At 38.3% G+C, this 13,069-nt stretch overlaps 1 long non-coding RNA gene across 1 annotated transcript in view; it reads left to right on the top strand.

The window, feature by feature from the left end:
• Positions 1 to 2,166: 2,166 nt before the first annotated feature.
• Positions 2,167 to 13,069, top strand: part of LOC107572635 (uncharacterized) — a 19,172-nt gene continuing 8,269 nt past the window's right edge. Inside the window, exons 1-2 of the long non-coding RNA XR_001607377.1 lie at positions 2,167 to 2,178; positions 3,729 to 3,731. This is a non-coding gene — a long non-coding RNA (uncharacterized lncRNA). The remainder of the gene's footprint in view (positions 2,179 to 3,728; positions 3,732 to 13,069) is intronic.

Here is a 13,069-nt window from a genome sequence, read left to right as displayed (position 1 = left end):
TATCTATCTATCTATCTATCTATCTATCTATCTATCACCTGACTCTATCTATCCATCTATCTATCTATCTATCTATTTGTCTATCTATCTATCTATCTGACTCTATCTATCTAATCATCTGACTCTATCCATCTATCTATCTATCTATCATCTGACTCTATCTATATATCTATCTATCTATCTATCTATCTATCATCTGACTCTATCTATCTATCATCTGACTCTATCTATCTATCTATCTATCTATCTATCATCTGACTCTATCTATCTATCTATCTATCTATCTATCTATCTATCTATCTATCTATCTGTCTATCTACTGACTCTATCTGTCTGTCTGTCTGTCTATCTATCATCTGACTCTATCTATCTATATATCTGTCTATCTATCTGTCTGTCTATCATCTGACTCTATCTGTCTGTCTGTCTGTCTGTCTGTCTATCTATCTAATCATCTGACTCTATCTATCTATCTATCTATCTATCTATCTATCTATCTATCTATCTATCTATCTATCTATCTATCTATCTATCTATCTATCTATCTATCTATCTATCATCTGACTCTATCTATCTATCTATCTATCTATCTATCTATCTTACTTTAATTGTAAAGTGATTTATACAATATAGATTGTTTCACAGCAGCTTCACAGTAGCATCACATTCACATTCTGTAAAGCAGCTCTAACAAGTTAATAGTGTCATTCACCAGCTCGAGTCAGTTCAGTTTAGATTCAGTTCAGTTGCGTAACTGTGTAAAATTCATCAGTCATGCATACAGTATATACAGTGTATATGTACATACGCATGTACAGTATGTGTGAGAGTTATAAACTCCTGCACTCTGAACACGCAGAAGACACACCACAGCAAGTGTTTGACATTTTTCACATCTGTGTGAATTTGCTGTATATGAGGCTAATCATTTTATGTTTGTGTGTAGAGTTACTACGCAAAAAAAAAATTTTTTAGAAGAGTTAAAATAGTTTTGAAAGAAGTGTTTGGTTTTGAAATGGAGCCATAGATTCAAAAACTATGTAAGCATTTTGAAAAAACTGTAATTACAACAAGAAAACTGCACATGTTTTTAGGATATTGAAAATAAATATTCAAACAATGTTATATTTTAAATAAAGAATAAAGTTAGTAGAATGTCATAAATGTTTTTGTAACCTTTAAATAATGTTTTAATCACAACAAGAAAACATTGGACATTTTAACATTCTTAGAACATTAAACGTTTAAATAACATTGTATTTTGGGTGAAAATAAAATGTATAGAATGGTTAAGAAATGTTATTGTAACCCAAAAACATTATAATCACAACAAGAAAACAGGTGGTTTCAACGTTTTAGAAACATTTTAAAACAATGTTCCCACAACGTTTTCATAGCCTAAATTTGTGAACTGGGCAAATAAACGTAAAACCAGCTAGTTTCGATGTTTTATGCTCTGGGAGAGCAGCTAAACCAGCTGACCAGACCAGAAAAACACTTTGTACACACACACTCTCTCGCTCTCTCTCTCTCACACACACACACACACACACTCTCTCTCTCTCTCTCTCTCTCTTTCACACACACACACACATACTCGCACACCCGCACTCACACACACTCACAAACTCGCACACATACTCGCGCACACACACACACACACACTCTCTCTCTCTCTCACACACTCACACACCCACACACAAACACACGCGCGCACACACACACACTCTCTCTCTCTCTCTCACACACACACACACACACACTCACACACTCTCTCTCTCTCTCTCACACACACACACACAGCGTCTCACAGGAGATTCACACACACAAGAGAAGCAGCACAGATGGCATGAGCGCTTTTCATTAATTTACACCTTCTGAGGCAGATGCAGGGTTATTTTTATGAAGGTGTAAGTCTCTGGCTCACAGCGCTACAGCGAGTTCAGTGTGTGATACTCATACAATCACAGCCCGCATCAGAACAACACTCAAAGTCATTGTTAGAGCAAATTAGAGAAAAGTTTCATTAATTTCAGAGTTTCAGGAAATACAGGTTACAGTTTATTTTGATAGTCCACTTTAGACATTCTACTAACTACTACATCAACTAACTCTTATTAGACTAGTAGTAGACTGTTAGGTTAGGGTTAGTAGATTAAGTTGACATGTAGCTGCAAAGTGAGTCAGTAGAATGTCCATCAAAATACACTGTGAGCAGATATTAGTTTTTTTCAACTGCTTACACACAAAATTTTTACTTGTCACACAATTTCTGAAAGCTGACACCCAAACACCAGAAGCACACACCAAATCTACAAAACCATACACTAATTCTCAGCTTTTGACTTTAACATAAAACTTTTGACATAAAACACTTTTTGCCAAACACAACACACAATTCTCTATGTAACACAAAAAAGCATCTTGATTTCCTTTTTCAAACACAACCAATCACAAAATGCCACACTAATTCATCAGCGCCTCACACTCCTCACGTGCTTCACTGAACACCAACCAATCATGCTTTAGAACAGGCCTATAAACACACATCTACACAACTACACATGCTTGATGCATTTATTTTCTTTCATACTGTGTAATACTGTATTCACAACCACAAATGCTTACAGTAAAAAAAGTTTGCTTTCATGTTTACCATGGATTTTTCAACATCTCTCTGCCAATTACTTTCAATCTTGTACAGAAATGTATACAGGAGCTCATGAAAGAAGAACTTTAGGTTTTGAATAACTGTGTGCATATGATGTTTTCAAAAATATAATATTATGGCAAAGGTGTTTGCAACGCAAGACAAATGTTTGCTTTTGAGATGTGTTTGTGATATTTTGAATGCTGTGCTTCATTCTGCAAGAGACGTGAGGCATTTTGCATTTTGTGTATGCAATTCTTGGATTTGTGTGTAAGTTTTGAAAAAAAAGGCAAAAAAAAAGAGTTTTGAAAATGTGTGTAAGCAGTTGAAAAAAACTGTAAGCAGACGGTCACTAATACTCTAATGACTACTTATCTGACCACCATCAATTCGTAGCAGTGAATGAAGAGGTATCATATCGATCACAAGTGCAATATGGAGTACCTCATGGCTCAGTACAAGGGCCCTTACTTTTCACGCTTTACATGTTACCCTTGGGAGATATCATCAGGAAACACGGTGTTAGCATTCACTGTTATGCTGATGATACTCAGCTCTATATTTCTTTGCGGCCCGCTGAAACATACCAATTGGAAAAACTAGCAGAATGCATAGTCAATATAAAAAACTGAATGACGAGTAATTTCTTACTGCTAAATTCTGAAAAAACAAAGGTGTTAATTATAGGGCCTAAAAACTCTGCATGTAATAACCTAGAACACTCTAACACTTGATGGCTGCTCTGTCAATTCTTCGTCATCAGTTAGGAACCTAGGTGTGCTATTTGATAGCAATCTTTCCTTTGAAAACCACGTTTCTAGCATTTGTAAAACTGCATTTTTCCATCTCAAAAATATATCTAAATTACGACCTATGCTCTCAATGTCAAATGCAGAAATGTTAATCCATGCGTTTATGACCTCAAGGTTAAGATCCTTCTCCTATTTAGCGCCCAAACTCTGGAATAACCTGCCTAACATTGTTCAGAAAGCAGACACACGCTGTCAGTGTAAATCGTCTCAGGTTACATATGTAACCATGGTTCCCTGAGAAGGGAACGAGACACTGCGTCCTCTAGGGGGTGCTATGGGGAACGCCTTTCAGCGTGTCAATTGTCTGAAGCATATTTCTAAAAACGACAATAACATTGGCCGGCAACAGCCTATGACGGCATTACCCTGCACGATCATAGTTTAAAAGGGCGCCGGGATAACACGTCATCCACTTCTTCGTCTGAAGCTTGCGTCCGCAGCATGGCAAGGAAACTAGAGGACGCAGTGTCTCGTTCTTCGAACGGTGTCTTCTAGGGGGTGCTATGGGGAACGGTATACCCACGCCACCATGCTGAGGGGAGTGCATGCCAGAAAACCACGGCGAGCACTAAGTACCAACTCTACCATAGCCAAGGGAGTTGTCCTAAAGGACATCTTGACGGCTGTCAGTGACATTATCCCCTTCGGCCAAGGGCCTGAGCTGCATACCCTAAATGAACCTACTGTTAAGGGCTGGGGTAGGAGGCCCAAGCCTAGGGCAGAGCTCAAGGCTTGGAATCAGAAGAAAGAGATTCCTTTAAGGGGATACGGCCAGGTGTCTAAAACACCACGCCGGACCCTGGCCTGTCACCCAGGGGGGGTACCACCGGTTCTGAATAAACCTGCTCAAGGAACTGACTCAACCAATCTTAGGTAGCAACACCCTGCTCAGAAATGTATCAACAGAGATATATTAGTTGAGTGGAGCCCAAGGCGAGAACCGGGGCCTAAGCCAACACAGATAAAGGGAATGAGGCTGACAGCGCGTAACCCTTACCATACAAGGTTTTACCACACTTACCACACTGTGGATTTTAGAAAGAGCACAGAAGTTTAGCGTGTGCACTTACCATTGCATGGATTTAGATTCCGAAGCATCTGCTCACAGATGCCCAGAAGTCCTCAGACACTCAATCGGGAGCGGCAGGCTCAAAGACAACCCTCTGAGGTGCAGCTGGACACGGTCTCATGCTCTCTATCCCGATAGAGAGCGTCGGTCCAGTATAACCAGACCCGAATGCTATAAGCGAGACTAACTATCAAGGCAGCCTACTGAAGGCCGAACACTTGATTACACTGTCTAACTGGAGCTCTGGTGAGCAGAGGCCTCAGCAGAATGACTCTCTAAGAAGTGGAGGCTAAACCAACTCAACCATATGACAGTTTATCACAGCAGCCTCAAAAAGGGCTGTACACTTGAGGCCAAACCTACTCAACAAAGACTGTTTATCAAGGCAGCCCCACAGAGGGCCAACCACTTGATTCCAAGTCTAACTGGATGGAGAATATCGTCGAAGCATGTACTAGAAGAGTACTAGCCCCTACGAGAAGGACCCGCAAATCCTGAGGTTGCAGCCTTATACTGGGGACCTGATGCTGGGAGGCTTCCTCAGAAGCCCAGGCTGCGTGTCCAAGCTGAAGAGGAGGGCTATCACCAGCCTGGAACCAGAACCGATGAGTGAAACCATCACTGTAATCGGTTGAAACTCAGAAAAACAGAACAGGTTCGAGTAGCGCTGCCTTTAGAGAAAAGCTAGCATAGAATACACAAGAACTAGCAAAAAAATGGATAGTACTCACGTATGCCCTGCCTTTCAAACAAGATGCATCCTGAAGGGGCTTGGATGGCTGGGAGGGAGCCTTAAGAGAAGATGTCTCCCCCATAGAGAGATAGCAGGCCAGCATCTCTTCAACAGAGGGCATCTCTCATAACCATTCTCACGCATCCCCTCGATGTAGGCATACATGGAATGGAAGGCTCTTTTTGTTATTATTATTTTACTTCAAGCCGGAGTGCAGTATAATGTGGTTATCTGCTTTGTTCTTTTTGTTTTTTCAGAAGGACATGATATAAATCATCTGTCCAACAACTGCAGACAGATCCACACTATACACTTCTTATATAAACAAAAGGAAATTACTGATAGGGAAAAATATCCCATCAGGTCCTTTCCATGTTCTCACCGCGACCGCAATGCGCAGCATGCATTCAGCTCCCACGGGAGCTAAACACGCTCCGCCCAACCGCAGATTACCTTGGAAATCAATCGAGAACGAGAACTGCTGCTGCGAATGCGTCACTATTCCCGCGACAGTCGAACGCACTCATGCAAACGTTACCTACAATCTCGGGCAAATGGTGAAGTACTCACATCCCCCTCAGCAGTCCTGCGAATGCATCACGATGAGCACAAGCCGCCTCCTCGTGAGACGAGCACATTCAATTCATGCTTATCCCTCACAAGAAATAAGCAATGAATACAGAGCGCATCCAACTCCCTCGAGAGCTGAACGCGCTTGCTCTTGACCACACACACAGCTCATGAGACGTGTGAAACTGCAGGTATCAGAGCAAAACGTCTGGCCAGAGAACATGCACTCCTAGTCGTGTTTAGCTTAATGCTAACATAAACAAATGGTCAGTGAAGACGAAGAAGAGCATGACGTGTTATCCCGGTGCTCTTTTATACTGTGATCACGCAGGGTAATGCCGTCATAGGCTGTCACCGGCCAATGTAATTGTTGTTTTTAGAAATATGCTTCAGACACCGGTCAGGCTGAAAGGTGTTCCCCATAGCACCCCCTGGAGGACGCAGTTCGAAGTTCCCTTGAAAGGGAACTAGATTAAAGACCCATCTCTTTAACCTGGCTTACACATAACACACGAACACAGTTCTAATATTCAAATCTGTTAAAGGATTTTTAGGCTGCATTAATTAGGACAACTGGAACCGGGAACACTTCCCATAACACCCAGTGTACTTACTACATCGCTAGAAGAATGGCATCTACGCTAATATTAGTCTGTTTCTTTCTTATTCCGAGGTCACCAGATCCAGACTATATCCAGATCAGATGGTCACTGCAGTCACCCGGATCCAGTACATATCCAGCCACAGATGGTGGATCAGCACCTAGAGATGACCTCTAGAGCCCTGAATGTCAGCGGAGACCAGGACAACTAGATGAGCCCCAGAGACAGATCCAGTGAAGACCTTGTCTCAGACGGCCACCGGGACAAGACCACATGAACCAGATGAGTCCTCTGCACAATCTGACTTTGCTGCAGCCTGGAACTGAACTGCTGGTTTCATCTGACCAGAGGAGAACTGGCCCCCGACTGAGCCTGGTTGATGGAGTTTTGGTTCCTCTGGCTTGCTTAGTTGGGGACACTTAATATCCAGCGATATCGTCAACTTGATTGCACAGATACTATTTAAACTGAACTGAGCTCGATGATCACATCACTGAATTCAATGATGAACTGCCTTTAACTGAAAATTGAGTGTTTACTATTGTCCTTCTGCATTATTGACACAATATTTTCCTAATTAATGCTGTACAGTTGCTTTGACACAATATATATTGTTAAAAGTGCTATATAAATAAAGGTGACTTGACTTGACTGCTGGTTGACATGGAGTTGACAAGTTACTTATAGTTAGTAGAATGTATAAAGTGGACTATCAAAATAAAGTGTTGCCAAAAAATACATTCATGCTGAAAACAACCAGCCTAAAGATGTTTGATGGTCTTAATGGATGGTTTATAGTTATATAAATGTTAGGACAAAACGTTCTTAACGTAATGTTTATGGAACGCTCTTATAACTTGATATATATTTTCATAATGTTGAGAAAACGTTCTGAGATCGACATTCTTAAAACCTCCTTATGATGTTATTTGTACTTGATAAATGTTCTAGAAATGTTTGTCTAACCTTTAAACAATGTTATAATCTCAAAAAGAAAATTGGACATTATTAGAATATTAAAAATAAATGTTCAAAAAATGTTAGTACAACATTGTACGAAACATTTTCGTAACCTTTAAATAACATCATAATCACGACAAGAAAACCGGACATTTTAGCGTTCTTAGAATACAAGAAAATAAATGTTCAAATAATGTTAATTTTAGTGAAAATTCATACAACAATTGAAAGTGTGTTCAAGTGAGTGAACGTTTGATTTATAGTGAAGTGACAGTTTAGTGTTCAGCAGAACGTTTCAGTGAGCTGCAATAAGAAAAAAAGTAGTGCTGTCAAACGATTAATCGCATCCAAAAGAAAAGTTTTTGTTTACAGAATATATATATGTGTGTGTACTGTGTATATTTATTATGTATATATAAATACACACACACATGCATGTATATATTTAAGAAATATGTTATGTTTATATATAAAATGTATTTAAATAATATAAATTATATGAATATAGATATATACATGTACATATTTTCAAAATATACAACATACATGCATGTGTGTGTATTTATATGAATATGTGGAATTTTGAAGTGTTCCTTATTTATTCCTATATAGTGTTCCTGATTTTCTTGTAAAACATATCCCAGTAATCTTTATTTTATTTACAACTCTGAAAATCATTTGGTAACACTTTACTTAAAGCCTTTATGCATAATGCATTATAAAGGGTTATTAAAGGTTATAATGCATTGTAATTATTCATAATGTGCATTGTAATACAATATATCTTGTCATAAATGATTATAACCAAATTAACCAAAAATTCATAGTGTAACAATGAATTGATAAGTGTTATAATGTATTAACTGTGGATACAATTAATCATGCAATTGTGCAATGCATTATAATGTGCATTACAAGACATAATTAATGCATTACAACTTTTACAAAGCATTATAAAGGATATAAAGTGTTACCATTCTTTCACAATGTAATAAAGTCGTTCTGCATTATGTTTCTGACCCTCAAACTCATTTCCATCATAACAAAACATCAATCTTTACACAAAAATCTGCAGTTCTTTCACTAAATTAATATGAGAAATGTTGCCTTGGAAATATTGAACATAACTGAAATATGCTTTTTAATGTTTTATTTAAGTTAACATTTATTTTAAGCGAAGAAAATTATTTTTGGCTTTAGGTTAACTCTAATAACCCTGCTTTTAAGTTCTTTGGAGGACGTGCCAAGTAGAATTTCAAATAATATCTGCTGCAAAAAATGTAAACATTTTGGTGGAGAAAAAAATTCTGTCAAACTACACATTTTCAACACTTAGGCTAAAAAAGCAGTTAAAGATGCATTTTAAAAAGTTCTAATTTTATCTTTAAATGTACAAGAACAGCTTTAAATCTTTAAGTCCTTCTAACTGAAGAATCGCTCATGGATCAGCTGGATGTTGAATGTGACTCTCACTACTCGTTAGGAATTACTCTCTGAGCTCTGGACAGTGTTTCAGGAATCAGGGGTCAATCAGCAGATTCACTAAAGACAACGCTTTCCTTTTTTCTCCGTGTGTTTTTGACTTGTATCAGCACATTCTCCTCCAGAGCAGGTTTGTTGTGTGAGCACTCGGGAAACTAACCTCCTTGACACGCCGGTAATGGCATGCCAGGAAGAGAAAAAACGTGTGTGCAATCTCACCTCGCTCACGAACATTGCCACACGCTCGCGTTCCTCACCTCCAATTAGCTGGAAGAGGCTCCTAAATATAGCAGCCCTCAGACTCCAATCAGATCGCACAGGAGCTGAGGAGCTTGATTAGCGTGAGAGGAGTCGGCGAAGCCTCGCTGATCGATGACTTCTGAAGCTGATGCTGTGTATGGATCGATCGCTGTGAGTATCAGTCGAGTCATTGATTGAGTCTGAGAGCCAGTGCTGGTGACTGACTCCACTGTCCCTCGCTCGAAGCCCTAGAGAATGAACCAGACCGAATCGCTTCAGAACACCTAAAGGTTTACTCTGACACACACACACCGATCTAACCTCAGCTCCTCCGTCTCAGTTTCTTCCTTCACTACGTTAAAGCAGCATGTAGAGCTGCAGGGGCGACGGATTTTTAGGCCAAAGCGGAGAAGCCAGTTGCGTTTTATCACGTCCAGCCTGAAGTCAATGCGTCTGAAATAAAGTCTGTTTAACACAAGCTCATGATATTTACACATTTTATTTTATGACATATACATCAGCAATAAACGCTTGTGCATTTTTAAACGTTTTAACTCAGGGTTTCTGCAGGTTTTATGGGGCTACATTTTGCAATATTGAACGGAATGCAATACATTGCAATACATTAATATGTTCTTTGAATGTAAATGTGATGTTTTAGGAATGCTTCAAAGCTGAAAATGCAACTTCAAACTGATCTCCATTACTTTTTCATTCATTTTACCAAAAAATATAAAATAAAGTTTAAGGCTTGAATAGCTTTACATATCAAACACTAGAATATGCACTGCAAAAAAATGATTTTCTTGCTAGGTATTTTTGTCTTGTTTTCTAGTATAAATATCTAAAAGTTCTTGAATCAAGATGCATTTATTTTACAAGTAAAATGACTTAAGATATATCACAATTTGGTTAGTTATTGCTTAAAACAAGCACAAATGTTTGCCAGAGGGGCAAGAAAAATAATCTTAACTCAAAGGCTAAACAATATTATTTTTCTTGCCACATTAGCAGATATTTGTGCTTGTTTTAAGCAAAAACTAACAAAATTTTGATATATCTTAAGTAATTTTACTTGTAAAATAAATGCATCTTGATTCAAGAATATTTAGATATTTATACAAGAAAACACAAAAATCTTTTTTCGCAGCGTGGGAATGACTTTTACTGTACCTTCAAACAAAAAGTGCTGTATTTCCTCAGAATTTCCTCAGAGCAAAAGTCTAAAGATTCTTAAACCAAGATACATTTTCTGAAGAAGCTAAATGACAGAAGATAAGTAGTATTGTTTTCTGATCAAGATGGAGTGAGTTTATGATAATAATAAGAACATTTACATCTAAAAGGATGTTTAGATATTTGTACTGGAAAACAAGACAGGAAAATATTCATTTCTGCTCTGACTGAAGACCTTCTAGGCCTTAGTTTGTGCAAAGGTGAATGAAGATTCTTTAAAACCAGCAGAAATGTTTTGAAACGTGTCTAATGGCACTGCAGAGCTTGTTGGGGACTCACTAGTCGCTTCCACAGCCTCATTGTGTTTATAATCAAACTATTCTAACTCAAACTCAAAACAAATGCTTTTAAATACAGACTGTGGAGGTCATTGCACACTGAGTCTGACATTTCCGCATGCTAAAAAATAAATCCGACCCCACGTTGTGTCAATCACGTTTACACACTGCCTCCGAAATATTCGTCCGTCATAAAAAAAAATTCGGATCAGGTTCGATTTTCTGCGTTTTCGCATCCGTAGCAAGCATTTTGATAGGAAAGGACCTTAAGAGGAGTCAAAGCTTTAAGTTGGTGATGTTACAGTCATGTGTAGCTTGTTTATAGCCTATAGCTTTTTTACTTCTGCTGACTGTATTTAGGATTTTAGATTATCATGATGAACCAAACATGTAAAAATCACTGACTAGTGAAAAATAAATACATTTATTTCATGCGAAGTACACTACAAATACATTTTTATATTTATGTACTTAATAAAATGTCCTGCAATTGTACTTTTAGTGTACTAAACTGGTATACTTCTTTTTTTTTTGTCCTTAATGCACTTTAATTGTGCAGAAGTAGTGCTGAAGTACAATTAAAGATATACTTAGTATATTTTTATATATTTTATTGTGCTAAAGCGGAACTATTGCAAGTATACTTCAGGTACACTTTAAATAGTTTGCATTTAAAGTTTGATATTATTCAAAGATCATACAATCCTCATCAAAAGCGACATTAAAACACATTTTTTTACTTAATATTAAGAAACATGCATTGTGCACAGTTAATATGCCAACGTTTAATTATAATTTTTATATCAGTAAGTCTCGAGTTATCTCTCAGTAATTATGTTAATAGATTTGAACTATACTTTGTATGAAATAAATGTATTTTAAATAGATTACTTTTTTACTAGGGTTTGCTGGTTACAGAGCTTATATTCTGCAATAATCCAAAAGCTGATGGAGAAATCCTACTATGTTTATGTTGAGGGAACCAGAGTGATGTGAACTTATAAAAGTACACCATCATTGACCATCGATCTCCATCTCGAAGCACCTCTGCTTCCATGAGCAGCTTCATCAGTCAAAGTCTTCTCGTGTTCTGCAGGCAACGCTTCTGCTCCTCTAAGCGTGTTCTTTGCATGTGCACAGAGGTAATTAAAAGGTGGGTGACGTCCCAAAAGCCCAGCGGCTCGTATGTGGCGTGTCAGTGGCGTTTAGTGAGACGCAGAGCTAGTGGACCCTGAAGGGGCTAACGTCCTCACAGCTCTCAGCCAGCGCGGGACGCTCAAGGAGACGAATGTAGGCTGCTCCTCAGCGGTCCTGACATCACTGCAGAGGAGACACATAATGAACCCAATGGGAGCAAACGCCTGAATTCTTTTGTTAAAACAGCAGGAAAGCAGCTGAGTTTGTGATACTGTTTCAGTGTTTCTCGCTTCATTGATGTTCACTGAGGGGCGTTCGTATATATAGTTCAAATATATTAACATATTTATTAACATATTTACTGACGTATCGTTTGAGGCTTACTGATATAAAAATATAATTAAACTACTTGTGCACAATGCACGTTTCTTGATATTAAACCTAAGTGTGTTTTAATGTCACTATTGATGAGGATTGTATGATCTTTGAATAATATCGGTCTTAGTGCACCTAAAGTGTACTTGCAATAGTTTCACTTTAGCACAATTAAATATACTTCAGTATATCTTTAGTTGGATTTCTGCACGATTAAAGTGCATTAAGCACAAAATTAGTTGTTACAATTAAGCAGACTTGAAGTATACCAGTTTAGTACACTAAAAGTACAATTGCAGTAAAAGTACATAAATATGAAAATGTATTTGTAGTATACTTAGCATGAAATAAATGTAATTTAAATACATTTTAGTATATTTATTTTTCACTAGGGAAGCTATAATAGTGTCTCAATGATACTAAAATAACACTAGGATAGGAAAAGGATGTGAATAAATAAAGATGAACTCTTCATCAGTGTTTGTTTCTCTGTGTGTATTCATCGTGGTGACTCTGTAACAAACCAAACACACACACAGGTGTTTAAAGTAGGAGTGAAATCGTCCTGAGTGTCAGTGGACGTACCGTATGTCCTCGTCCGCCGGTGTCCCGTGGTAAAGGGTCATTCTGTCGCCCGTCCGCCGTAGTGAGAAGACATCTGTTATTATCACCAGCACTGAGCAGTGAGCCAATGAACCAGCAGCTGCCATGATGACCAGAACACGACCCTGGACACTCACACACACTCTCTCTCTCTCATTCACACACACACCCTGGACACTCACACACACTCTCTCTCTCTCCTCACCCACCACACACACACACACACACACACACTCACACTCACAAAACACACACACACAAACACAGACACACACACACACACACAAACACACACACACACACCCACTAAACACACACACAC

Source organism: Sinocyclocheilus grahami, unplaced genomic scaffold, assembly GCF_001515645.1.
Source record: "Sinocyclocheilus grahami isolate Dianchi unplaced genomic scaffold, SAMN03320097.WGS_v1.1 scaffold1783.1, whole genome shotgun sequence".
In the NCBI taxonomy this organism is placed as follows: domain Eukaryota; kingdom Metazoa; phylum Chordata; class Actinopteri; order Cypriniformes; family Cyprinidae; genus Sinocyclocheilus; species Sinocyclocheilus grahami.
Note: the sequence above shows the minus strand (reverse complement) of the source record. Positions and strands in the feature narration are given on the sequence as shown.